The sequence below is a fragment of the Rhinatrema bivittatum genome, chromosome 5 (assembly GCF_901001135.1).
Source record: "Rhinatrema bivittatum chromosome 5, aRhiBiv1.1, whole genome shotgun sequence".
Lineage (NCBI taxonomy): Eukaryota > Metazoa > Chordata > Amphibia > Gymnophiona > Rhinatrematidae > Rhinatrema > Rhinatrema bivittatum.
In genome coordinates this window covers 246,005,517-246,032,960 of record NC_042619.1, presented here as the reverse complement: position 1 = coordinate 246,032,960, position 27,444 = coordinate 246,005,517, and the positions used below count along the sequence as shown (strand labels likewise).

The window sequence follows — 27,444 nt, the reverse complement described above, 5'->3', positions numbered from 1 at the left end:
GGTAAAACAAAATGCAATGGAAATTAGATGAGCTTATAGAAAAACTGGTCCATCCCAAACTTATCCCTGCAACTGAAAGGTACTTGGCAGATTTGTATACTTTCCAGTATGAAAATTAAATGTTGGCAGAGCCTTCCCTATGAAAAAGAAATGCTGACTAACATTCAAAGCATTACGCAAGAGCACGCAGCTTTTTGCAAGACGACGTTTAGTTGGAAAAAAGACCAGGACAGCTTCAATCAAGCCCCAAACTGCATGAAGCGCAGAAATTTGATAAGCGAGTGGAAAAACTGCTGATCAGCTTCAACAGTAAAGATGCATATCTGGGTTCCTTCTATGATCCTTCTCCTTTCTTGAAACCATTAAAGAAGCAACAAAAAAATACAAGAGAAAAGAAAACCCATGGAGAGGGCAAGAGGACAATAAAACGTGTTGCTCTAGTTTGGTCAGCTGATCAGCATACAAGGGAAATTTGCCAGATGAGCTGCCAGATGTGTATTTACACAGAACGCAAAGACAAAGCAGAGGGAAGGAAAGCAGAAGGAGTAAAAAAATGGAAGGAGAACTCTGGGAGAAAAAACTGTAAGTAAACATAATTTAAAAGAGAAAGTGTTATAAAGTATTAACTATTCCCTTCTGGTTTCTATGAAGTATTCATGCTATCATTAGTGAAACATTCTACCAGAAAAAATGACAGCAGTCTGGTGGCACCTTATAGACTAACCAGTTTGCATCTGAGGAACTGGACATGCTTCAATACATTAGTTAGTCTATAAGGCACCACATGACTCCTGTTTTGTTTTGGGTTTTTTTTGCTACATCACACCAACACGGTCATACCTCTGAAGATTCTACTACAAGATACATGAAAGTGTGCCATGAAAAATTCAGTGTAAACCTAAAGAAATGCTCTGGTCCGTATTCCAAAGCATTTAACCGGATAACTCACATCTATCCTATTGAGCTAAGACTCTAGGAAAAATGCTAATTAATACCTGTGCGATTTTAAGACGGTTACCATACTTGGAGTTGGGAAGAAAATGATTTAAATGTTGGCTACAGATGTACACCTGCCAGCAATATTATTATTTATTATACTATGTATTATATTATCAAATATATATTGAAAATATTATATTATTAAATACTATTTATTTATATTTATATTCTGCCTTTTGGCACGTCAGAGCGGATTACATGTCTGCCAACTGCACTTTCAGACCTGATCAGGTGTGCCATGGAAAATTCCCTACTGCCTAATGCTGGAATCCAGGCCAGCACCTGGGATCTGCTTTCAGTCCCTCACAGCAACAAGACTCACCAGTGGTGGCTCAGTAGGAGCTCCTTTCTGAGAACATGTGTAATTACATATGCTGCCTCTTCTGAGCTACAGCACGCTCCCCGGGGTGTTGTAATTAATTCATGGAGAGCATGAGCTAGGCCCTGCTGTGTTCTGCACACACAGTGCACACAGCTCCTCCTCATCGTCTCCCTCCTGAGCTTCGCCGGCTATATGAGACAGGAAGACCATGCATTGACCATGAGGATGTGACTTAATTCTGAGCAACAGCAATGGAGGAGTTTTGGCAGCTGTATGTGGCAGCCAAGGTAACTGGCTGAGCTAGCCGTCCGCGTCACACTGACATCCCTTTTCTTGAAATTGTATGTAGTGATGAGTTCATGTGTGTCACTGCCCTTTGTTTTGTGAGAGTGGCTGGTGGGGCTTCCAGTGCTTCCCTGGCCCTTCTTCTGTCATATCAGTCCTCTACGTGTCTGCATTGCCTGCCCCATAGTAGCTGGTGTGCCATCCAACATTATTGTTGATGTAGGTGTGCCTTGGGCTTGAAAAGGTTGGGAAATCCTGTTGTAAGCTGTACGTGTGTGCACTCACACACAAGTCTTGAAGCTAGCTCACACAGGAAAACACAGCACACAAGTAAAGGAAAATAGAACGATGCTTCAAAGAAGCACCGTGCACAAATTTGTAGACCACTTCTAAACATTGCCAGCAAGAACCTTTTTGCACATACCGTCCACAAAAACTTAGTGGGAACACTGTACACTTAAAGATGAATTTTCAAAGAGTTATGCATGTAAATATAACATACTATTATAGCAATGTTCAAAAGCCCACTTAATACAGGTAAAATACATTTATATATGTAAAGTCAGTTTAAGTGAGTAAATGCTTTTAAAAATTAGGCACTAAGGCTCTTCCTTAATCCAATTCTCTAGTCACCCAATCATGTTTAGGGCCTGGTGTAATATTTGTAGTGTTGCTTTTTCATATATAGGGTTGTTACTGTTTGAATGCTGTCTTGGTATGGGAGGTTTACTGTATTGCAGTTGTAATTCAGTTTACTCAGGGGCAGTTCTATCATAAGACAGGGTGAGGCGGCTGCCTCAGGCGGCAGAATTTTGAAGCAGCAAAAAGTGCCCCTCCAAAACACCTCTACCACATCAGATCAGGCAGGGATAAACCAAACCCCTGCTGATCCCTAACCCTGGGCAGCAGGAGTCGTGTTTATCCCAACATCAACTCCTGCTGCTGTGGGGCCAGTCTTGACCCACGGCAGCAGGAGATGACATCGGAATAAACCCGACTCCTGCTGCCCGGGCTTAGGAATGTGTGTTGCCACTGAGCAGATCGTCCCTAAGCCCGGGCAGCAAGAGTCGCATTTATCCTGTCGTCATCTCCTGCTGCCGCGGGGTGAATTGCCTTTCAGATTTCCCGGTAGGGGAAGTCGACTGTTGAGGTGATCTCTTTTCCTTTTTTCTAAAGCTGATTCCGACAAGTCCTCGAGGGATCTCGGGGCAGGAGGCGATGCAGATGTCCTGCAGTTTCCAGCTGAGCTCTCATGGTGCAGCAGTCATGGCAAGCTTCCCGCCTGGGTTTGTAAGCCTGGGGCGAAATTTTGAAAGGGAAGAGCCACTGTGTTGCCACTGAGCGGATCGGGCAGGGGTGTGTGTGTGGGTGACTACCGATATGTGTGTGTGGGTGGGTGACTGCCTGCCTGGGTAGATGGGTGACTGCTTGTGTATGTGTGTTGGGGGGGGGTGAGAGCCTGTGGGTGTATATGAGAGGGTGGGTGGGTAAGGGTGTGTGTATGGTGGGTGGACATGGGGGAGGGTTGGGGTGGGTTTGTGTGTATGAGAAGGTGTGTGTGTGTGTGTGTATGAGAGGGTGTGGGGATGGTGGGGGGGTGTGTGTATGTATATATATGAGAGGGTTTTTGTGTGTGTGTATGTGTACATATGTGTGTATCTATGAGAGAGTACCTGCAAACATGTGTGTGTGTGAGAGAGTTCCTGTATATATGTGTGTGAGAGAGGTTAACGTTTGTGCACCCTACTCCAATCTATGACAATCTCAAGAGGCCTGGAAATTTAAAGTTCCCAGGTATGGAGATTGGGTGTTTTGTTTTTTTTTATCGCTGTTAGTTTTAATTATTGGATGTGATGTATCTGCTGTTTTGAAATATTTTATTTGTATTTGGTAATATTTTAAACATTTTATATGTGTTATTAATTGGCTGAATTTATCAGCAGATTTGGCATTCTTTTTATTGGTGTGTTTAATGTTTTATATTTCTTGATTGTGTTTGCATTGCTTACAGAGTTTGACTTCTTGTGATTTCCAGTTCAGTTTTTGTCTGCACGTTTCAATTTATATTTTATGATCTCTTTATTCTGTATTTGGTGATAGTCTCTCTGTGTTCTGCTTGTGTGACTGAGGCTTTAGGTTATTCTGCTAGCATGTATTATTAACGGGCTTATTAAGCTCTCTGGAAAAAGAAAATGTTTGGAACCCAGTTTTTCACCGCAACATTTTGCTAATTATTGTATCAGCAAGTCAGGTGTGCTTTTGTGTAGGGAGCAGGGGTTACAGATGAGGGATAGTTGGGTAAGTAGTGATTATAAAGGGACAAAGTGGGCCATATTTGAGCCAGTTTTGAGAAAGGAAATAGAGGGTATATGGCATGAGTTGAAAAATTCCTATTGTGCCCTGGATCAGTGCTCATCATGGATTTTTTTTTCGCTATTGAAAGATGAATTTTCTGATTAATTGGTTAATCTGGAAAATCTTTCCATGAATGAAAGTATAGTTCCCAATAGGCTAAAAAGGTCTCAGATTCTTCCTGTTTTAAATAAAGGGAATTCTGCCACTGATCAGTGTAGTGATTACAGGCCTATTTCCAATTTAATTTCACTTGGGAAGGTTCTAGAAAGGGCAACTTTTAAGCAACTTAAGGAATTTTTGGATAAGAATAGTATTCTTCATGAAAACCAATGTGAGTTTAGACAATATCAAAGTACAGAAACAGCCTTATTTGCGGTTAATGATCATGTTCCATGGAAAATTGATTCTGGAGAGTATGTAATTAGTATATATTTGAGTATCTCATCCTTTGATTCCATTAATCATTTGTTATTGATGGACCAATTGAGAGAACTGGGTTATGGGGGGTAAAGTATTCTTGTGGTTTAAATCCTTTCTGGAATATAGACAGCAACAAGTTTGCAAAAAATAGGATATACGAACTATTGCATTCTGGGACTCAGAAAGTGAAGCGATCTGGTGGGGTGAAGGAGAGATTCAGAGACATTAAAGGAGCATTGTGCAGGAAGGGTCCATCTCTTTTTTCTTTCTACTATATGCCCCTGGGTGCAAGTAAAAGGATCCGTCCTGCCCAGGGAATTACATTTATTTGTAATATCATTGTCAATAGTCAGCAACTTAACCAGTACATTATACAGCGAGATTGCTGACCAGTACCAGACGCAGCGAACACATCTCTCCCATCCTCAGGAACCTACACTGGTTACCAGTCAATTTCAGAATTTTATACAAATCGATCACAGTAATTCATAAAGCTATCCATCATCATCTTCAACTCGACCTGGAAATCCCACTCAAACTCTACTCCTCTAACAGACCAACCAGAGATACTCTCAAAGGCACTCTGAAATTCCCTCCTACTAAAGCCTCACGCCTCTCGATGACAAAGGACAGAGCTTTTTCAATAGCTGGCCCATCTATTTGGAATAGCATCCCATCAAGCCTCAGAGTAGAGCCTTGCCTGTTAACTTTTAGAAAACGACTTAAAACCTGGCTCTTTCACCAAGCCTTCGCCGACCCACCAGACAAGCACTAGTTGTCCTCACGCTTACCCGTCACGGTGTTTATTCTTACAAATGGACTCTGACTCTTCCAGATTAAAGCACCATTAAGCTTTAACCCACACGCACTATGTTATCACTTTGTTTTTATTTATTTCCTGCCTTGTCTTCCTTCCAGCTTCCTGCAAGCTTCCAAGTTCCCTTACCCTGTTGATTGTAACTTTGACTCATTCCTACCTATTGTTTACCTTTCGTTCTCTTGAATTGTGACCCCAGTTATATTCTTGTTTATTGTAACCCGATCTGATATGGTTATTTACTATGAAGGTCGGTATATAAAACTGTTAAATTATACTGTTAAGTCATGTATTATGATAGATTATAAAGTTAGTTGTCTGTCTGGATGTCTGGATGTGGAATCACTTACCGACCATCCAGTCCATTTCCTCCACATTGTCCCCGTATGATTCATGCCGACTTTTTCCAATAAACATCTCTGAGGTAACAAGTGGAATGTGGACGTGTGAAAAGGAAACCATCAGGAGAAAGGGTCCTTTCCTGTTCCTGGATATATAATTTGTTCTGTTATTTCCCAGTAAATGTTTCCGGGAGTTATTGGCTAAAGAGCTCAGCTGCCCAAAAGCCACTGTCCAGCTATTACAAGGACACACTCTTTGGCAAAGAAGTGTTTCCATTTTGGTTTAATAACCAATGAGAATTTCTTTTCATCCAGTCTGGAATCTAATTCATCAGCATGAGTTTAGCTAGTGTTTAAAGTGTTTGCGTTTTCACTTGTACTCAAAGATGTGAGAACAATTTGAAGCCAAACTCTTACCACTCAAATTTCAAGCTTGATGGAAGGTTTACATTTTCCACAGATCTATTAGGCAAGTCTGGAAAAAATTCAAAAGGGACTCGGAAAAGGTTTCTTTGAATTATTGAAAAAAAATTCGACAAGACCTGCTTGATTTTCTTCATAAAGATTGGTTGAACCAATATTTTTTTATGAACCTTCTAATTTATTTCTAGGTTTGTCACCTGGTTTGATGAACCTATTCTGAAAGTTAATTTGCCTGCATCAGAGTTCAGAACTGCCAGTGTTTCCTGTTTAATATGAAGATTCCCATAGTCCTGAACTGAATATCTTCTTTAGTTAAAGGTAGAGGATCTTTTCCCATTTTGGAATCGTTTACAGTCCTTATATTAAAATTATATTATACTGAGTCTATATTTTATTGTATTGATATTTAGGATCACATAGCTTCCTTGAATATTTACATTGTTGTCTAGAGCATGGGTGAGTAAACCTTTTGAGCCACTTCCCCTCTTCAATTCAAGCAATTGGCTGGGAACAACCACGATGGTTTACTATGGGCCAGATTTTCAAAGGGTTACACGCGCCGAGCCTATTTTGCATAGGCCCGGTGACACGTGCAAGCCCCGGGACGCGCGTATGTCCCGGGGCTTGAAAAAAGGGGCGGGGCATGTGTGGTCCGGGGCAAGGTGGGGGCATGGCCAGAGGCCTCCGTAGGGCCTCTAGGCTGGGGGATCGCGTGCCGGCCGCGCATCTTACACCTGCACAGAGGCAGGCGCAACTTGCCAAACAAAGGTTAGGGGGGGTTTAGGTAGGGCTGGGGGCGGGTTAGGTAGGGGAAGGGAGGGGAAGGTGGGGGCGGAAGGAAAATTCCCTCCGAGGCTGCTCCAATTTCGGAACGGCCGCAGAGGGAACAGGAAAAGCCATTAGGGCTCCCCTAGGGCTCGGCGCGAGCAAGGTGCACAAGTGTGCACCCCCTTGCACATGCCGACCCCGGATTTTATAACATGTGCACGACTGTGCGCGCATGTTATAAAATCGGGCATAGATTTGTGCGCGCCGGGTTGTGCACACACACCCATGTGAAGGTACTAAAATCTGGCCCTATATGTACAGGTAGCCACACTGCCAACCAGTGGCTCAAAGTCCTCTTTTTTTAATCAAGTTACTGAAAGGGGTAAACACACACACAAATCCAATACCCAGACAGAAACAGAGAGAAACATATACCTCATACCCAGACAGACACAGATACTTCACATCAAGACTGACAGAAATCGAAATGGAGACCTAGACAGACACAGTTACCCCATACCCAGATAGATAAAGATACCCCACATGCAGACAGACAGACAGAATTCCAATACCCAGACAGGCACAGAGATACAAACACACCTTGACAGAAAAACAGTCAGATCCACCACCTCCAGACAGAAGACAGACACACAGACCGCTTAGACTATTGCAACCAGCCACTCACAGGGCTCCCAGTGAGCCATCTCTTTCCATTACAGTCTACCCTAAATTCAGCTGTGCGACTTATCTTTCGCCAAAGTCATTACAGCCATATAATCCCTCTTCGGAAGTCACTGCATTGGCTCCCTATCTCTTCCTGCATACAGTTCAAGCTCCTCTTTCTCATCTACAAATGCCTTCACTCTGCAGCACCTCACTATCTCTCCTCTCTTATCTTTCTCTACACCCCTCCTCGTGCAGTGTGCACTGCGCTCATCAGACAAGTCAATCCTATCTGTACCCTTCTCCTCTGTCGTCAGTTCCTGACTCCGTGTTTTACACCTGGCTTAGTCCTGGGGGAATTCTGCGCTACTGCGGAGCGCAGAAGTTGCGCAGAATTCCACACCCCCCCTGCGCAGAATTGCCATTTTCTGTGCAGAATTGCCAAATTCTGCACGGAAAATAGCAGAGGAGACCCCGGCATGCCATGAACGGAGTGCGTACCATATGTGCCACGGGACGCGCTCCGTTCGCAGCAAAGATGAAGACCTAGGCATGCTGTTCGCAGCAAAAATGGAAGGCCCCCCTTGTGCCGCAAATGGCGCGCCCGGGCCTTCATCTTCGCCGTGAATGGAGCGTGTCCCACGTCCCACAGGATGCGCTCCCTTCACGGCATGCCAGTGAGAGAATGTGTGGGAGAGAGAGTGGAGGGGGTGTGGAGGAGGGGAGGGTGAGAGAGAGCAGGAGGGTGAGAGAGAGAGCATGGGAGGTAAGAGAGCGGGGGGATGCTTGAGTGTGGGTTTCAGAGAGAGTGTGTGTGTGAGAGAGATTGGGAGCTCGTGTTTATGAAAAAGGGATCGTGTGTATGTGAGGGTGCTAGCCTGTGTGAAGGGATTGTGTATGTTTGAGACAGAGCCTTTGTGAAGGAGTGCATGAGAGAGACATAGGTAGCCTGAGTGAGGATGAATGTGTGAGAGAGAAAGGGAGCTTGTGCGGGTGTGTATGCAAGGGAGAAGGCCCTGTATGAGGGGATGTGTGTGGGTGCAAGAGAGTGAGGGAGCCTGTATGAGGGTGTGTGTATGTGTATTAGAGAGAGGGAACATGTGTGTGAGAGAGGGATGGACAGAGGGAGCCTGTGTGAGGGGCAGCACTGAGAACAGGGTCAAACTCTGGGACTGGCAATAGAGTGGAAAGGGTTGAGCCTAGAGATGGAGGTGAGAGATGCTGGCAGGTGGAGGAGATGGGGCCTGAGAGGGCAAAGTGGCCAGGGGAGTAGGGAGAGCGAGTGGAAGGGACACTCTTACAGTGAATTTCTAGGGAAATTCTGCATCTTTAAGTAATACGGTAACTTTTTTCTGTATTAATTTAAAATGTAATTACTTAAAGACTGTCATGTAAATTGGATTATTTTGACCAATATAAAGTTTGCAGAATTTTAAGTTTTTGTGCGCAGAATTCCCCCAGGAGTACTGGCTGCATCATGTGCTTGGAATAGATTTCCTGAGCTGCTGCATCATGCTCCCTCTCTTGCCTTGTTTAAATCCCATCTAAAAACCCACTTTTTGATGCTGATTTTAAATCTTAAGCCTGATTGTCTGCCTTCTATTTCATTAACTAATTTTAACCATTGTATTACTATATGTAACTCCCCAAGTCTCTTGACCTAAATGTTTGTCTTGAGCAGGAGATGCCTCTTGCCTGTTGTTTGTACACAAGGCCATTGCAAGACTACTTGGTACCCCCATCCCTAACTTTCCTATTGGTGGCAGCTCCAGCACAGCGCTTCCTTCTTTGACAGTATTGGCTTTCCCACTTTGGGCCTCGAACTGGTAGGATTTTGCCGCCCCCCCCCCCCTAATTTGCCTAATGGAAGCACTGGCCCTGTTTGTAGTGCTGCATACATTGAGTAGCACTATAGAAATGTTAAGTAGCAGTAGTATTAATAGACATACCACAGACAGACACAGAGAGAGACATAGGCAGACAGACCACATCGCACATAGAGTCATAGACCATACAACACAGACCAAAGCACAGGCTTACACACCACAATGGTAAGAGCTGGAAAATGTTTTGAAAAAACTTTGATGCTCACCCAAACTTTTTCTGAGCTGACATAATCTCCATTTCACACTGTCCAGCTTTTGTTTATTGATATTCACTAATTTTTCTTTTTTTTTTTTTTTTTATATTAAGAACATGCCATACTGGGTCAGACCAAGGGTCCATCAAGCCCAGCATCCTGTTTCCAACAGTGGCCAATCCAGGCCATAAGAACCTGGCAAGTACCCAAAAACTAAGTCTATTCCATGTAACCATTGCTAATGGCAGTGGCTATTCTCTAAGTGAACTTAATAGCAGGTAATGGACTTTTCCTCCAAGAACTTATCCAATCCTTTTTTAAACACAGCTATACTAACTGCACTAACCACATCCTCTGGCAACAAATTCCAGAGTTTAATTGTGCGTTGAGTAAAAAAAGAACTTTCTCCAATTAGTTTTAAATGTGCCCCATGCTAACTTCATGGAGTGCCCCCTAGTCTTTCTACTATCCGAAAGAGTAAATAACCGATTCACATCTACCCGTTCTAGACCTCTCATGATTTTAAACACCTCTATCATATCCCCCCTCAGTCGTCTCTTCTCCAAGCTGAAAAGTCCTAACCTCTAGTCTTTCCTCATAGGGGAGTTGTTCCATTCCCCTTATCATTTTGGTAACCCTTCTCTGTACCTTCTCCATTGCAATTATATCTTTTTTGAGATGCGGCGACCAGAATTGTACACAATTTTTCTTAGTTTGCTCATCTTTTCTATTTTCTCATTTTTTTTTTGTATTTGTGTTTAGTAAGCCAGAATTATGCAACTAGACATAGATCCACATATATAACAATGTCATTAGTATTATTACTAGAAGGTATGCGAGGGGGGGGAGGGAAGCAGGAAATTTCTCATGTTTTGCTTTGCTTAATTTAAAATTTTTACACATTTTGTCTTCATTCTCCCTTCCCCACTTTCTCCCTCTTTGCCTTATATGTCCTTATTCTCTCTGGCCTCTTTGCCCATTCCCCTTCTCAACCTCACCACTTTTTGCCCCTGTGATCTCTGTATGGTCTCCTCCCGGGCTGAGGCCTGAGGGTGGCAGCTCTTCCTGGGTTGTGGAGCACCGCAGTGGCTGTTCCCATGTCCACTTCAAAGATGAACTAGTGGCCCGGGAACTTCCTGAACCCCTGGATTCGTTGATAGACTTCGCTGGACGCATCGATCACCGCCTTCAAGAGCGCTCCCAGGAGGCTAAAGCATTCAGATGGATGGTTCCAGTTACATCTCATATATGACGTACACCTTCACCTAAGCCTAACACTACACCGGGCAAAGATGGAGAAGAACCTATGCAGATGGGTCGAAGTAGACTTTCTCCAAAGGAGAAACGCCACCGTCAACAATCAGGGCTCTGCCTGTATTGTGGCCAACCTGGACATGCCATATCCTCATGCCCTGTGTGTCCGGGAAACACCCAGGCCTAGGTTCTGTCGGAGAACTCCTCCTAGGCCTGACTTCACCCTCTCCTCCACTAACCTTGCCAGTCTCCATTAAACTCGACTCCCAGGAGTTCCATTCGCTGGCATTGGTGGACTTGGGAGCTGGTGAGAACTTCATTCTGAGGCAACTTGTGGAACATCTCCGAATTCCCACCTTCTGCTCCCCAGTGCTCTTACTGCTATCCTCTATTCATGGCGAGCCTCTTCCAGGCGAGATTACCCACTCCTCGGTTCCTATCCAGCTTTGCACCAGCTCTCTTCATGTCGAGACTATATCCTTCCTTGTGCTGGGGCTGCCATGGTTGAAGCTGCATACCCTGCAGTTTGATTGGGTCACCTTGCAACCATCCCAATGGGGTGACTCTTGCCACAACAAGTGCTTGAGGTTGTATCACCAGTACCGTGCCTAACCACCTCCGTGTCCCTTCCGGGCCTTCCACCACAGTACTCCTCGTATGTGGATGTGTTCTCAAAAAAGGCTGTGGATACCCTACCCCTGCATTGCTCTTTTGACTGTGCAATTAACTTGCTGCCAAATACCGAACCTCCTCGGGGTAGGATTTACCTGTTGTCCTTGACCGAAACAGAGGCCATATCTGAATATATATGGGAAAATTTAGCCAAGGGCTTTATTTGGCCTTCCAAGTCTCCTGCTGGAGCGGACCTTTTTTTTTTGTGGGGAAGAAAGATGGCTCCCTACGACCATGCATCAACTACCGTGGCTTACACGAGATCACTCTGAAAGAACACTACCCTCTACCATTAATTTCAGAGCTCTTTGATAGACTCCAGGGAGCCAAGATCTTCACCAAATTGGATCTTATAATTTGATCAGAATTCGCCAGGGAGACGAATGGAAAACTGCGTTTAATACGCGAGACGGCCATTTTTAATGCCGTTTGGCCTCTATAACGCTCCAGCAGTTTTTCAGAATATGATGAACGAAGTCTTCTGCAACATAATCTATTGTGGAGTTGTGTACCTAGATGACATCTTGGTATGTTCTCAAGACATCCAGAGTCATCGCCAGGATGTCGGCAGGGTCCTGCAATGCTTGCGGGACAGTCAGTTGTATGCTAAATTGGAGAAGTGTTCTTTTGAAAAGAGTCCATCCTCTTCCTAGGCTTCATGGTCTCCAGCCTGGGTTTTCAGATGGATCCTCAGAAAACCAAAAGCATTCGTGACTGGCCCCAGCCTACTGGTCTTAAGGCTCTGCGAAGATTCCTAGGTTTTACCAACTACTACTGATAGTTTATCCCTCACTATTCCACCTTGACCACTCCTCTCACAGCTATGACATGTAAGGAAGCTAACCCCTTGCATTGGTTGCCCGAAGCTATGACCGCCTTCCAGGATCTGAAAGCTGCCTTCCTGCAGGAACCATGCTTATGCCACTCTGACCCTCGACGACCCTTCATCGTCGAGGTCGACACCTCCGATGTCAGCATGGGAGCAGTCCTCAGCCAGTATTCTGCCTCTCAACTTTACACCCTTGCTCCTTCTTCTCTAAACGCTTTTCCCTGGTGGAGCGTAACTATGCCATAGGAGAGAAGGGGTTATTAGCGATCAAAATGGCTTTCGAGGAGTGGTGTCCTTGGCTCGAGGGGGCACAGCACCAGATTATGGTTTACACAGACCACAAGAACCTCGAATATTTACATCGTACACAGCGCCTGAATCACTGACAGGCCCGCTGGGTCCTTTTTTTTTTTACTCGATCTAGGCTAGTCAGCGGGGTTTTAAGGGTTGGGGCTAACAGGGTAAAAGGGAGGCAATTTAACTAGGGGAGGTAGGAAGTCCTAACCTTTACCTGGGCGAACTGGGAACAAACTGGGAAAACTGGTAATTGCATTGGTGCGCATATCTACTAAAATCAACTCACTTACGCAGTAGAGGCGGCATTTGCCTGCAGATGCACGTGCCCATATAAAATTGTGCACATATGTATGTGTATTCAGCCTCTTTTATACCATGCGTGCATATACCTGTGCATGTTATAAAATGGCCTTGTCCTTTGTTGCGAGCCGGCATAAGTGCGTACATGTGTGCCCGTACAGCTGTTTAAAAGTTATCCTCCCTGTGCATACTAACACGAATCCTTAACATCAAGTTAGTACATGATAAATCACATTACTCCATATACTTATTTGATCTTCAGAAAGGAAAGAACATAATCTCCTCACCTTTATATATTCCATTCCAGCCACTTGTCGTGACATTTTCATCTTGCCCCTCCAAATGACTTCCATGATCAGAAGCAAAATAAATTAATGTATTGTATCTCAAAGCTTCCTTGTCTATGATATCAAGAAGCTGACCTATGATTTAAAAACATAAGCTATGATTTAAATTCATGACCAAATAGGTAAAGTAAAACAATATGAATTGCAAAATTGTGGTACAAAACAATTCTGAACATTTCATTTCTCTTGCAGTGCTTCAGAAATGAATATTCAACAGACTTCAATAAATACGACTGAACAGCTCAGCTTTTTGGTGAATTCAAGAAAGCACGGGATAAATACAAGGGATCTCTAAGGGAGTGATGGGAATTGTAAGGGCTACATAAATTGGATGGATGGGCAGACTAGATGGGCAATATGATCTTCTTCTATCGTCATGTTTCTGTTTTCCAAGCTATGAAACAACATGCCTTTACACAGTAGCTAGATAAGTGAAACTGTCTCTCGCTGTAGGCCTCTAATTTAGTCTTAAATATTAAAGACTTTTGGCTAGACTGAATGTGATATGAGAACCTGTCCCCTTGGAGAAACCAGAAATCTGGCGAAACAAAGACCCTATGTCAGGTTGGTCTTTTTTATAAGGTTTTCTGGCATTTTTCATTTTCATTACTATGATCTACTAGGAGATGTTTTGCAATGAGTGTTTTTTGGTTTTTTTTTTATCCAGGATGATTATAGGATAAAGCTTGCTACTTATATCTGAAACACATTTTTGGAATGACTAGGTTTTTCATTCCAATTTTTATAAATGTTTTTGAAATTTTAGTTTGCTAATGAAAAAATAGAAAATAAATTAAAAAATAAATATGTGTGAAATGTATTTATAATTGATTGATAAAATAAGGATTTAGTATTAGGATCTCATTTTGCTGATGATGTAATCTTATAGTATTCTCATATAAGCTTCATAGGGATATGTATTAAGTATTTGTTACATTAAGATATATTTTTCCCCACAATATAACATATTTCTTTCACCTGTAATATGATTGTGCAGTATATATCTTCAATTAAAAAAATATTACTATCCAGTTTTGTTAAGGTAATTAATTTGGCTTTATTTTGAGCTTGCTTTTAGGCTAATCAATGAGACACTGAATCATTAGCTAAGATCATGATAGTTTCCTGAGCAGTTCTTGGCCTGCATTGATCTAAAGCAAATGTAATATTGTACCATGCCTGGAACATTAATTTGATCAAGCATGAAACACATTTAATACTTAAAGATCAAGTAAAAATCAGAGCTAACAAAGGCAGACATTTACTAAGCTGTGGTATTGTCTCCAGAGGGAAAAATATCACAGGGTTTTCTAAATTGTAGTTTTCAGTACTACAATTCTGAAACTCCTTTGGTATTTTCCCCGGCGGTAAAATACCACCAGAAAAAATGCCATGGCTTTGCTGCCACAAGAAATTATGCACAATGGCAGCCCCAGAGCCCGGGGCCGCAAACTTCTAAAAAAGCCTGCGTGGCCTAAAGTTCCCATCCCAAAGTGTAAGAAAAAGTTAGACACCCCCACTCACACTACTTTAGAGAAGGCCCCAATGCAAGAAAAATGTAATAAAAAGTTTTAATCGTGTGGGCGTGCAGGCCCTCACCTTCATTCTTAACCCTGCTCCTTTGTCAAAATTTCCCCTCCCCAGTCCTCAAGGCCTGCCCACAGCCCTCCAGAAACCTTCCCCCACACTAGCGCCCCCCCCCCCCCCCCCCGGTCATAACTTTAAATCCCTATTGGTCTAGTAAGCCCCAAAGCGTACCCTAGGGTCTGAGCCCTGCACCATCTCAGTAAAAATGGTGACAGCAGGCCTCTTATCAACTTATACCTCTACCTCATGATGGTTCATAAGTTGAAAAGCTACTGGCTGGTACCATTTCTACTAGCCCACCAAGGATTGAAACGTATGACACAGAGGAAGCGGGGTGGAGTAGACTAGTAGTAGTTAGAGCAGTGGGCTATGAACCAAGGAAGCCAATGTTCAAATCCCACTGCTGCTCCTTGTGACCTTGGGTAAGTCACTTCACCCTCCACTGGCTTCTCTCCCATTCTGTGCCTCTGGGAAGAATGCTTAGGAGCTGACATCTAAGCCCTCTGGGGATAGGGAAATACCTACAACACCTGACTCTTCAAGAGGGAGTCTTTGGGGATCAATTTTGATAAAGGGACTGGAGGGGAGGGGCACAATTAAACATTTTTCTTGCACTGGGGTTGCTTCTAGAAGCAGCAGGGGGTGGGATAGAAGGGGGTCTCACAAGACCTCTGGCATTTTGTTTACACTTTTGGGTGGGAGGCTTCAGTCTGCTCAGGCCTTTTAACACAGTGCCCTGAGAGCATCGAGACGCATGTTAGCAGCCCAATGCTCCCAGGGAATGTTACCTACAGCTCCAGAGTTGTAACAAACTTTCATAAAAATAAATCAGCTTGTGATTTTTCAGGCAAGCCACGTTATTTTATTACCATTCAATTGTCCAGTAAGGAACGGCTTTACATGCAAAGCAGATCATTACCATTTGGGCATTATTTAGATAAAATAGCATGCAGTATTTCAAATAAACATTAACAATGCATTAAGATGTTTATTGCATGGTAAATGCCTACGCTGCTTAAGAAATGACTCCCAAAGTGCAAATGGCTTTCTAGTCTGTTTGAACAGGTTTAAAAAAGTTCATCTTTTGTACAAGATTTATTTCTCTGTGACTCATAAACATAGGAAAAAAGCTGTGATTGTGGTACAAAGTTCTTTATAGGCTATTTGCCTATCTGAATTTTATAACTTTCTTGAGAAAGTCTTTTTCCATATACATTTTTATGTAGGGAACCTTTGGTTTCCCTAACTAAAAGGAGTGTACCAATTGAATGGGGAGGTTCTATGTAGAAATCTGTGAGAGAGGTTTGGGTCTGGCTCCCCCACGTGGGGACAACAGATGGTTTTGACCGAGCTGTTTATCATCCCAAAGCCCCATCTATCCTCCTGGATTTTTACTTAGATGCCTGCTGCCTCTTGCTGTATAAATTTTCCCTAATTTATGGGAAAGGGGTAAGGAAGTCTTCTCATTTAGGATCAGTCTCCTGTTGACTCATCTGTCCAGCCTTTAAGCTTTGAATTCTTTTTAAGCCAATTTTGAGAATTCCCGTGTGAGGACCAATCCCCCTTTGTTGCAGTGCATTGGGGTGTCTGTATTTGAGGATGAATTTAGGGTAAGGAAGACCTGCAGTGTGCTATATCTCCTTCGGAGTACAGACTTGACAGTGACCTGATACAGAGAAAGTATATTTTGAAGTAACTGTCTTTTTTGTACTGTCTCTTCTGTTTGGCGGCAAGGAAGTTTTATTCCTCCCTTCCTGGTTCCTGTTTGATTTTTCCGCTTTTTGGGTTCAAAGACTATTTCTGTTCCACTTGGAACTGATGGCCCTTGGTTCCTGGGACTCGGTAACCAAAGCATTGAGAGATTGGAGTCTTTCGTCCTGAAAGAAATAGAAGTGTGGAGGAATTCATCTGGAGGAAGAGAACCCAATACAATGCAGAAAAGTAAGGAAACTCATGGATACAAAGTAAAGGTAACAAGCACTTTGCTGCTGCTATACTAAGTGTTACACAAAGAAGTAAATTTTAAGGCTCGCGCGGGGCGAACATGTGCGCGCATTTGCCGGCAAGCGCACATGGACATGGCGATTTTTATATCATACGTGCACGTGATATAAAATTGGCTATACGCGCATACACGTGTGCACGATTTTATAGTGATGCCGTGGTAGCAGTCACTGGAGAGAAGCACGGTAGTGGTCCGCAGCGCGGGGTACACCGTGGAAGATGTCACTGGAGAGAAGCTGAAGAGACGCTGGAGAGGATCCCACAAATATTCCCAAGGAGCAAGGGTAGCAGACATAGAGCGAAGGCGGAAGCCCTCCGAGGAGCGGATAGCCAGAGACAGGAGAGGGCCCCCAAGGAGCGGGTACCCGAGAGTCTCACGCCAGCTGTAGCAGGAACGGGGAACACATCCAAAGCGAGCGTGCAGGATTCAGCAAAGGGAACTCTTTGCCAAGTCGATTTGCGATAGGCCCCGATGGTGCTTTAGGGTCCAGGGTTAGTGATGTCATCAAGGGGAGACGCCCCTGAGGTTCCCGCCCTGGCGTCTTTAAGAAGTGCCGTGACGTGCGCACGCCTAGGAGGGCCTGGGGCAGACATGGCGGTCGGCGGCGTCCTCGTTGCTCTGGGAGGTCCTGGAATGGAGCCCTGAGGGTCGGAGACAGCTTGCTACCGCCGCGAGTCTTCCGGAGGGAGAGAGAGCAGTGAGACATAAAGTGAGTAATAACGGTCGCAGCCACCTGCGACCGATGGTCATAACAGTACCCCCTCTCTTAGGGCCCACCCCGGGGGTTTGGGTTTTCTAGGATGAGAAGCGTGAAACTGCCAAATTATATCCTTATCAAGGATGTTGGCTGCAGGCTCCCAGCTGTTTTCTTCTGGCCCAAAACCTTCCCAAGAAAGGAGATATTCCCATCTCCTCCCACGTTTCCTGACATCCAAGACATCTTGCACTTGATAAGTGATGTCTGCTTCTGATGACAGAGGTTGGGGCTCTGGTGGCTTCTTAGAGAAGTCAGACAAAACAAGTGGTTTAAGTAGCGAGATATGGAAGGCATTATGGATTTTAAGGGATGCTGGCAGGCAAAGGCTGTAGGTTACCGGGCCAAACCGAAAGAGTATGGGAAATAGCCCGATGTATCTGGGGGCGAAGCGGGCCGATGGTGGCTTTAGGTGAATGAAGGGCGTGCTGAGCCACACTTTGTCCCCTGGGTTAAATTGTGGAGCTTCCCGATGATGGGCATCGTAGAATTTTTTTTTTATTTCTGAGCGACCTGCTGAAGAAGCAACATGGTGTGGTCCCAGAGTTGATGTAGTTCTTGTGCGATGGCCTGTGCTGCTGGAGAAGGCACGGAAAGTGACAGCAGAAGGGGAGGCAGTGGTCGGCATCCGTGCACTACTTGAAAGGGTGAAGACCCGGTGGATGCGGATTGATGGGAGTTCAGGGCAAACTGGGCCCATGGCAGGAGGTCGGACCAGTCGTTCTGCCAGGAGTTCACATAAGCATGGAGAAATTGTTTTAAGGTCAGATTGGTTCTTTCAGTCTAACCATTTGCCTGAGGGTGGTAAGCAGAAGTAAGGTCCAATACAATGACAAACTTCTTGCGGAGGGCTCTCCAGAACCGCGCGGTGAATTGTACGCCTCGGTCTGAGAGAATGTGCTTTGGGAGGCCATGAAGACGAAATACGTGGTGGATAAACAATTTCACTAATTCTGGAGCCAAGGGAAGGCCAGCGTGTGCCACAAAGTGAGCCATTTCCGAAAATCGGTCCACCGTGACCCTAATTGTATTATTGCCACTGGAAGGGGGAAGGTCCACAATAAAATCTGTGGCTATATGCGTCCATGGTTCACTGGGTGCAGGAAGTGGTTGCATGAGACCCCCAAGGAAGGCCTGCCGGGGGCTAGTGACAAGCGCATGTGGGACACGGCACCACATAAGCTTGCGTGTCCTTTCTCATAGAGGGCCACCAATAAAAACATTGAAGAGTAGCCAGGGTTCTGGATTGACCAGGATGACCAGCAGTTAAAGAGTCGTGAGCCCAGCGAAGCATCTTCCGTCGAAGCTGTCGGGGAACTACCGTCTTCCCAGGAGGTAGGTGAATGTGGCAGGGAGGAGAACTTTAGCGGGATCAATGATGTGTCGTGGGACATCGGGAACGTCCTCCGGGATGAAAGGCTGGGGGAGAGCGTCAGCTCGATTGTTCTTATCGGCTGGCCGATAACGTAACAGAAAATTATAAAGTAAAAAAAAAATTATATACACACATTATTTAAATTGAAAATATATGCAACATTATGCAGATTTCCATATAATTGCCACAGAATATTGAAAAATCTGCTGTAAGAAACCAGGGGCTCTGATCATAACTAACTCCAGCACAATTTTAGTGACAGAAAAAAAATCAAAGGACTGCTTACCTTAATTGTAAACAAATACTAATTCTTAAGCATTGCAGCAAAGCAAAGAAATCCCCTCTATCCTGTTTAACAGAGCTGTCTGCTGTCTGTCTGCTGTCACATGCTCTGTGTTACCTTGTAACTCCACTGCTTCTTTGCATGCCCTTAGGGAAACAGCAGGCAGTTTGCAGCCCTGCAGTATTACAAAGGACATATTTCACATGCTTTCATCGCCTTTCAAAAGGTGGGTAATATAAGCACTGCAACACTATCATCTGCAGTTCAGTCTTTATTTTATAATTTCCATTCCCTTGCATTATTCGGGAAAATAAGAAGTGAATTGCATTGGGATGTCAAACAGATAACCAGGACTGAGCTCATGTTCCGTAAGACACGGAATTAAGTTTGTGGTGTTAACTCCGGAAATAAGAACTACAAGTACAGACACGCATAGGGACCTAACCAGGAATGGGGCAACCTGATGAAAAAATATAGCCAGTTGGTGCCTTTACTTATGATATCGTACAAAGGCAATAGGTGGGTTCTCTACCACAAGGACAAAATACCCAAAGGACTATAGAAGGCGATTTTGACAGACGTTTCCAAGGGTAATGCAGTGTTCTCTCTGTAGAAATGGCTCTTTTAACATTACCCGCCGTATCTGCATGTAAAAGTGTGCGTATAGTGTGCCAGTACACGTGCACTTTTTTACTTGCAGAGAAAGGCGACCTTCCTGGGTGCGGAGCCAGGGCGGGGTTAGCACGTGCGTGGGGGAGGGTGCTTGAGTAAGTTTGTGGATGAATGAAGTACCCACACATGTAGCAGGTGCAGGGCTGTGCACTGCGTCCAACCCAGTTTTCAAAAGGAACTTTTTGCCATTGAAAATTGGTGGAAAGTCTGCAGGCTAAAAGTACCTGCAGGTTTTACATTTCTGTGCACAGTTTAAAAGTTTCTCTCACAAGGAGGAACATTTTGACACAAATACGGTACATAATATCCCATGGGAAATCTGTCAGAAAAAAAAAAGCTTTCTCTGCAACAGCCGTGGTTCCAACAATTTTTGTATGTGGGGTCATTGTTATTTTCAGTGCAGGCAAGAGCCGAGTGCTTTTCTCTCCAATCGATGAAACTGGGAGAGCTGCTGGGGAGGGGGTGGGCAAGCTCTTGGGGTGAGTGAGCCCTTCTTTTGGAGCCGCCCCCGCTCTGCATCCAGCGTTTACTAAAATAACTTTGAAATGGTTTCACTGCGGGGGGAAACGCAGGTTTCAGAGCAGGCACCCAAATCGATCGCATTTTTATGAAATCAGCACAATGTGACAATCGGAGGTGGGAGGTCTGGGAATGGGCCAATCAGAGGCAGGAGAAGGTGGGGTTTTTTTTGAACAGCAGACTTGCTTTCGGTTCTCTGACTTCTCTCTACAGACATTTACGCCCTTCCTGCAGTGTTGACAGCGTGACTGGTAAGTGAGCCTCTCGACAGTCGTCGTTCCCCAGGAAGTTGATGGAAAACTTGCAGTTGACAGAAATCAGAGGAATGTTTTGTTTTTGTCCTCTCTGTATGTATTTTTAATTAGTTGAGAAGTGAAAGGAAAGCCAGAGATCAGATTGACTTTATGGGATTGAACCAAGAGGGAAATTGAGCAGACCTGGGGGAGGGGAGGGAGAATTTAGCTTCCTAAGGGGTAGATTTTTATAAACCGTGCGCACACGTGTCCATGTGCACGCGGGTATTTTATAACATGCGCGTGTCGGCGCGCACATGTTTTAAAATACGGTTCCCGCGCGCACGTGCACACCGGATTTTAAAATCCGAATGCGCCAGCGGGTCGGGACTCGGGCGGGGGCGGGGGCAAATTAAAATGTTACCCGCGGTGACGTAAGTAGGGCTTCCCCCGTTCCCTCCCAGTCTGCTCCAATTAAGAGAACTTTCCTGTACACCTACCTAACCTTCCTACTCCTCTCCTCTCCTCCCCGACCTCTAACCTCTTGTAACTCTTACTTCTTTTTTGTTATATTACTTAACTGCTCCTTGAGAGCAGAAGGAATCTCCACGCGCCAGCCAGCTGCCAGCGCACGCTTTCCCTGGTCAGCATCAAACGGTGATGTCCCAGCCCGGCCCGCCCCTTTTGAGAGGCCCGGCACTTCGGCGCGTAACCCCCTGTTTTTCCACGTGCGGGTTTCTGAAAATTAGCCCGTTTGTCCTTAGCTGCCATCAGACATACTGGGGCCGATGCAATACAGTGCGCCAGCCCTTGCGTACGGCTTAACACGCGATTGGACGCATGTCTATAACCCCTTGATCCAATACGGGCATTAGCGCATCCAAATCACCGTGTAGCTAATAGCGCTCATCACGTGTAAATTCATGTGGATGTGGCTATTAGCTAGTCCCTGCCATCCAATAAATTTTCCACGTGGCCCTGGGCCGGCGTAAAAATTTGCTGCGTTGCAAGGGCGCATTGGAAAAAAAAAAAGAAAAATCGTCCAAATAGTATCGTCGTGATACTAAGTAGGAGGAACCAAATAAAGCAGTATTTATTAAAAAAAGAAAAAAAAAGTTTAAAAAAAAAAAATTCTGGAAGCCCAATAAACACACAAGATGCACGGTGCAGGCCACGTATCTGCTGCCTGTCTATGCCGGTAGTGGGAGTAAACGGATGCTCGTAGATTGAGCGTCCGTTTTCCCAACCTGCTTGACAGCCAAGGAGGCGCTAAGGACTCATATTTTTCCCTGGTGCCTCCTTTTTAGTGCGACTCCCCCCCCCCCCCCCCCCCCCCCCTCATTTAAATATTGAATTGCGCACCCAGGAAAGGTGGCTGGGCGGGCATTAGGAAAAATGAGCGCCCATTTTCTGCACACAGTTATTGCATCGGCCCCATTCTGTGTTGTGTTATGTTAAGGATTTAGAGGACATTGGTACAAGTTTGGGCAAGCCTGAGAGTCATTTCGTTGAAAGAAATAATTTATTTATTTATGTATTTATTTTAATATACCGACATTCATTGGGGTATATCACATCGGTTTACATTATAACTCGTGGAATGTTATGACTAAGATGTCTTGTTATTATTACATTGTAACAAGGAAACTTAGGAAACAGATTTTACTGTCACTGCTAGAAAAGTAGATTTGAAATGATTTACAGAAACACTTTTTTTTTGATTGAGAAAATATCTGTTGCATTGCATGGTTACACCGTAGGGATTAAAATGACTCATGTTGTGTGAAAGGCTGATAACATATAAACTTTGTGGTTTTCTTTGGAACAGGACATTACTTTGCATATAGCAATTGCAGACTATTGTATGAGTGTCAGGGTCAGCTGCAGGAACTCGGACATTGCAAACTGAAACCAGTAGCTTTCTTACAGTGGATGACACTTTACTGTTAATAATTCCTCTTTCTTCGGCAGAGACTTTGCCTTCCCTAGGATTGCTTAGGTAGTTCCCATTCACAAGGGGGTAGAACTTTAAGTTGCAATTCGTCTGTGCATTGCATTATTTAAATTTATAACATTTTGTGAGCAACACAGCGGAATGGTTGCCAGGAAAGATTTGTCATTTTGCTGATGATAACAAAATCTGTAACAGGGTGGACAGCCAGGATGACAGAAAAAACATGAGGAGGGATCTAGTGAAGCCTGAGAATAGTCCAGAGTCTGGCAGCTAAGATTCAATGCTAAAAATGCATTTAAGATGCAGAAACCCAAGGGGGAGGTACAATCAGGACTGGTGCAAGGGGATTAGGCCCCCTCTGCCTTGTGTGTGCCCCCCTGGTCGTGCCGCCACCTCGATCTCGGCCCCAATCGTGCTGGGCCTCGAGCAGCTGAAACTCTACTCCTCCTTGCCACATCTCACGGCCGGTGGCCCCACAAGACTTGCACCCCCTAATGGTCAGTGCCCTAGGCCCAGGCCTAGTTTTCCTAGGGGTTCTGCCTGCCCTGGGTACAATCCCCCCAGCCTCCTGACCACCCCAAGACTTGCCAAAATACCCTGGTGGTCCAGCGGGGGTCCGGGAGCCATCTACTGTACTCACGCCATCGGCTGCCGGTATTCAAAATGGGGCCGATAGTCTTTGCCCTTACTATGTCACAGGGGCTACCGGTGCCATTGGTCGGCCCCTGTCACATGGTAGGAGCAATGGACAGCTGGCGCCATTTTGTGCTCCTACCATGTGACAGGGGCCGACCAATGGCACCGGTAGCCCCTGTAACATAGTAAGGGCAAAGGCTATCGGCGCCATTTTGAATACCGGCAGCCGACGGCGTGAGTGCAGTAGATGGTTCCTGGACCCCCGCTGGACCACCAGGGACTTTTGGCAAGTCTTGGGGGGGTCAGGAGGGTGGGGGTTTTGTTTAAATTTGCTCCTTTAGACGGCCGAATAATTCGGTGAAGATTCATTGTATTCGTGGGAATCGCGATACGTTTCGCTTCCCCACGAATACAACAAATATGGCCCTATACGTTGCAGATTGCCAATACGTTGCAAACGAACGCATAGCCCTAGTAATTGGTATCTGATGATCTTAAGGTGGTCAAACAGGTGGATAAAGCAACTGCAAAAGCCAGAAAGATGCTTGGCTGAGAAGGAAGAAGAATGGTCAGCAGGAAAAGGGAGGTGATATTGCCTCTGTATTGGTTCCTTTGGAGACCTCATTTGAAATACTGTGTACAATTCTGGAGAACGCATCTTCAAAAGTTTATAAACAGGATGGAGTCGGTCCAGAGGGAGGCTACTAAAATGGTCTTCCTTATAAAGCATACCGGGATAGACGTACACCCTAGAGCAGTGATGACAAACTCCAGTCCTCGAATACCACAAACAGGCCATGTATTCAGGATATCCACAATGAATATGGCATGAGAAAGATCTGCATAGAATGGAGGAAAGGTGAGAGAGAGAGCGGAGATATGATAGAGACATTTAAATATCTCAAAGGCTTCCATGCACAGGAGGCTGTAGAAGAAGAGCTCACGGGATGAGGGTGAAAGGAGGTAGACTTGGGGGTAATATTAGGAAATATTTCTTTACAGAGAGGGTGGTGGATGTGTGGAACGGCCTCCCAGCAGAGGTGGTGGAGGCAAAAACAGCATCTGAATTCAGTTACGAATGTGATAAATATAGGGGATCTCTAAGGATGTGTTGGGAATTTATAAAGAGAAATTAATTGGGCAGATGGCAGACTTAAATGGCTCCTATGGACTTCTGCAGTCATGTTTTTATGTTTCTATGAATAAACCTGCAGCCATTTGCTCTCCACTTAAGTTTGCCTCCAGCTGCCTTATTCTGGGGGAGGGAGGGGAGAAGGAAGGGTGTGAGGAGAAACAAACTCGTGGGCCGACATAGTGTATGTATATCGCACAGCCTTGTGGGTAGCAAACAGAAGGTGATAAGATGGCCAGCTGAACCAGCTTATAGATGCCAAGCCTGGCTAGAAAAGCTGGAAAGAGAGAGGTGGAATGGGAACGGAGCCAGCCTAGGCCTCCCTCCCGCGAAGGATAAAAGAAGGATGCAAAAAGCCCTCTGCCTTTTTCTTGTAGCAGAGGGCAACAGAGATCCTGCCTGCCCTGTCTCCTGGTAGGGATTTGTTTTCAATAGGCTGGAAGGAGCCCAGTTTGCGGTACAGTTAGGAAGAGCGTTGACTAGTTAAGAAACGTGCCCAGATGAACTCACTTGGCAATGCATGGTAAATGAGCAATGATTAATCAATGTGAAAAGTCCTGGTGACAACAAACAAGTGAGCCCATTGGCAGGTTGCAGGCACAAGGCATGAGGAGAAATCCTCCTAGAAATGCAGGCATACATAGCTGGGTCTCTGGCAAGCTGTGAGAGCACCAGTGAGTAGAGGTCCTAGTGGATATGCAGGCATGTGTAGCCCAATCTGCCTAGCAGGCCTCACATTCCTCACGTTGACTGGAATGGTCTGGCAGATTGATAGCAGCTGGGTTTGCCTAGCAGGCTGCAGCCTGAGGAATCAGGAAAACACCATATGACCCACCCTAATATTACATAACGCAGATTCACAAGGGGCAGAAGTTTGGCTGTAATTTACCCATGCATTGCATTTTTTAATTTGTATAACTGAAAAGAATTTAATCATTTTCTTTCTATTTATTCCTGTTTATATTCTGTAGTGGGGAGCGTGGAAGAGCATGTGGAGCAAAAGCTGATGGGTCCACATACCTGGCCCATGGTATAAACTGTAGGTCTAAGTTTCCCATTCTTTTCCCTAGGAAATTAGAACTACAAATCCCTGCATGCAATGGGGCTAAACCAGGGCTGGATCAACCTGTTTGGTTTACTAGGGTGAGGTGGCAACTTCAGATTGGGGAGAATCAGATAATCAGGCTCTAAATGAGACAAAAATTAGGGTTGACAGATGGCCCCAGTTCATCAGGCATTAGGGATATGCTTTCATTTAAAATTAAAAATGGAAATTTAATTAGAATTTCTTGTTTTATATTTATTATAAAAACAAATAATAAATACAATGTTTTTTTTCATTTTCTTTTCAACAAAACGCTGCCATCTGGCCTGGCCAGCCCCCTTGGTCGGCTCCCCCTCCACCCTGTCGCTAAAACAACCCAGCGCCACCAAAATTTAAAAAAATTCAATCCCCCTCCCTGCCTGCACCCCCCACTCTGCTATATCCTACCCCCTCTGAGGGTGCCACAAGTGCAAATACGACAGGTGAAATCCCCGTCACTCCTGCACACTTGGGCTTGTGTACACCATGGCTGGGATAAGATGCAGGTGGAGGAGAGAGGGGAGGGGGCAGGCCTGGGGGGAGGTGCTTGAATTTTAAAATTTTGGAAGCCCTGGGTTTTTGTCTGAAGAGGAAGGGGGCACCAGTTCAAAAATGTTATTATTTTGCTTTAAATTTAATTCATTTTGTTTCAAGTAAATGACATAAACCACAAAGTGACCGCCCTCCCCCCCCCCCACACACAGACAGACAAACGCACAAAAAAAAGGAAAAGTGGCACTGAGAAGCTTATTTTTTAAATTAGCACTTGATGAAGAAACTGGAATCTTATTTAAGCTTTAATGACTTCTGCACGGTTCTTCAGGCCCTGGTTTCATCGGGCCTTGATCTCTACAGCTCAGTTTATGTTGGGTGACCAGTGACAGCGATGAGAGCTCTCCAAATAATGCAGAAGATGACTACAGGCACTCTTCCCTCTACACTGAGCATGTGTGCGGCGGCGCCCAACTTTTTTCACAGTCGCGCATAGAGGTAGATTTTATAAATCTACACACGCGCGTACTTTTGTTCGCGCACCAGGCGCAAACAAAATACACTGGATTTTATAAGATACGCGCATAGCCGCTCGTATCTTATAAAATCCGGGGTCGGTGCGCGCAAGGGGGGTGCACATTTGTGCAAGTTCCCTTCGAGGCGCGTCCCGGGGCTTTGCTCACGCCGGAAGCCTATGCAAAATAGGCTCGGCGCACGCAGGGGCGTTTTAAAAGTGTTACGGTGTACCTATTGCGCATAACCCTTTTAAAATCCGGCCCATAGCTTTTATCTCCTGTAGCAATAGCAATGAAGACACCTCAGACAGGTGAAGCGTGCTCTCCGGCTTCTGGGAAGCCTCCCCTTTTATTGTAAATGATTTCATATCATATCATAGGATACATAGGTCACATGTTTTGCTGCTACAATGTTTTCCACCATAAATGTTTGTGCTGACCTTTTACTAAGTAGGCGCAAGTGGGCAGTAGGTGCAAGCGGTCAGTCTGCAGGCAGGGAGGGGGGAGGTCATTAGCTGGTCATGAGGCAGTTGTACTGAACTATCTAGGTGTGAAAGGCAAGTAGGCCATGAGCTGTTCTGGGGGTTGCAAAAGCTTGCACTAGATATGTTTACTGCAGACTGATTTCCTGTTAGCTGGTGACAGGAAGGCTGTTTATTTGCTAAGCCCGCTGCGGTCAGAGCATGACATTTTCTCTGCACTAAGCGTAGGCCCAAGGAAAAGACAGTTAGACATGGTGAAAGATTTTTGCCCTCTGACGTGGCCTGCCAACTGCCTGAAAGCCAAGCTCCTAATCCCCACAATCTCCCCTCCCCCGTGCATGGATTAGATCGGACAGGGATACACCAAACCCCTGGCCAATCCAATCAGTGGCATCGCAAGCCCTATACTTCCTCCTGAGCATCAGGAGTAGCGTTTATTCAAACGTCATCTCCTTCTGCTGCGGAGCCAGTCTCTCAGCTCTTACCTTGAGATCAGCCCCGCGAGATGACGTTAGGATAAACGCGACTCCTGCTGCCGCCTACTCCTTC

The 27,444-nt window shown here is 45.1% G+C and overlaps 1 protein-coding gene across 3 annotated transcripts in view; it reads left to right on the top strand.

The window, feature by feature from the left end:
- The first annotated feature begins 221 nt into the window (after window positions 1-221).
- The window catches only part of LOC115092620 (arylsulfatase H-like), an 87,237-nt gene continuing 60,014 nt past the window's right edge, over window positions 222-27,444 (top strand). The window contains exon 1 of one of the 3 annotated variants that reach the window (XM_029603691.1): window positions 222-582. The gene's annotated coding sequence lies outside the window, so the exon portion shown is untranslated. Of the gene's footprint in view, window positions 583-20,563; window positions 20,619-25,293; window positions 25,362-27,444 lie in introns of those variants that run through there. The other 2 variants (XM_029603689.1, XM_029603690.1) reach the window with 2 other exon arrangements.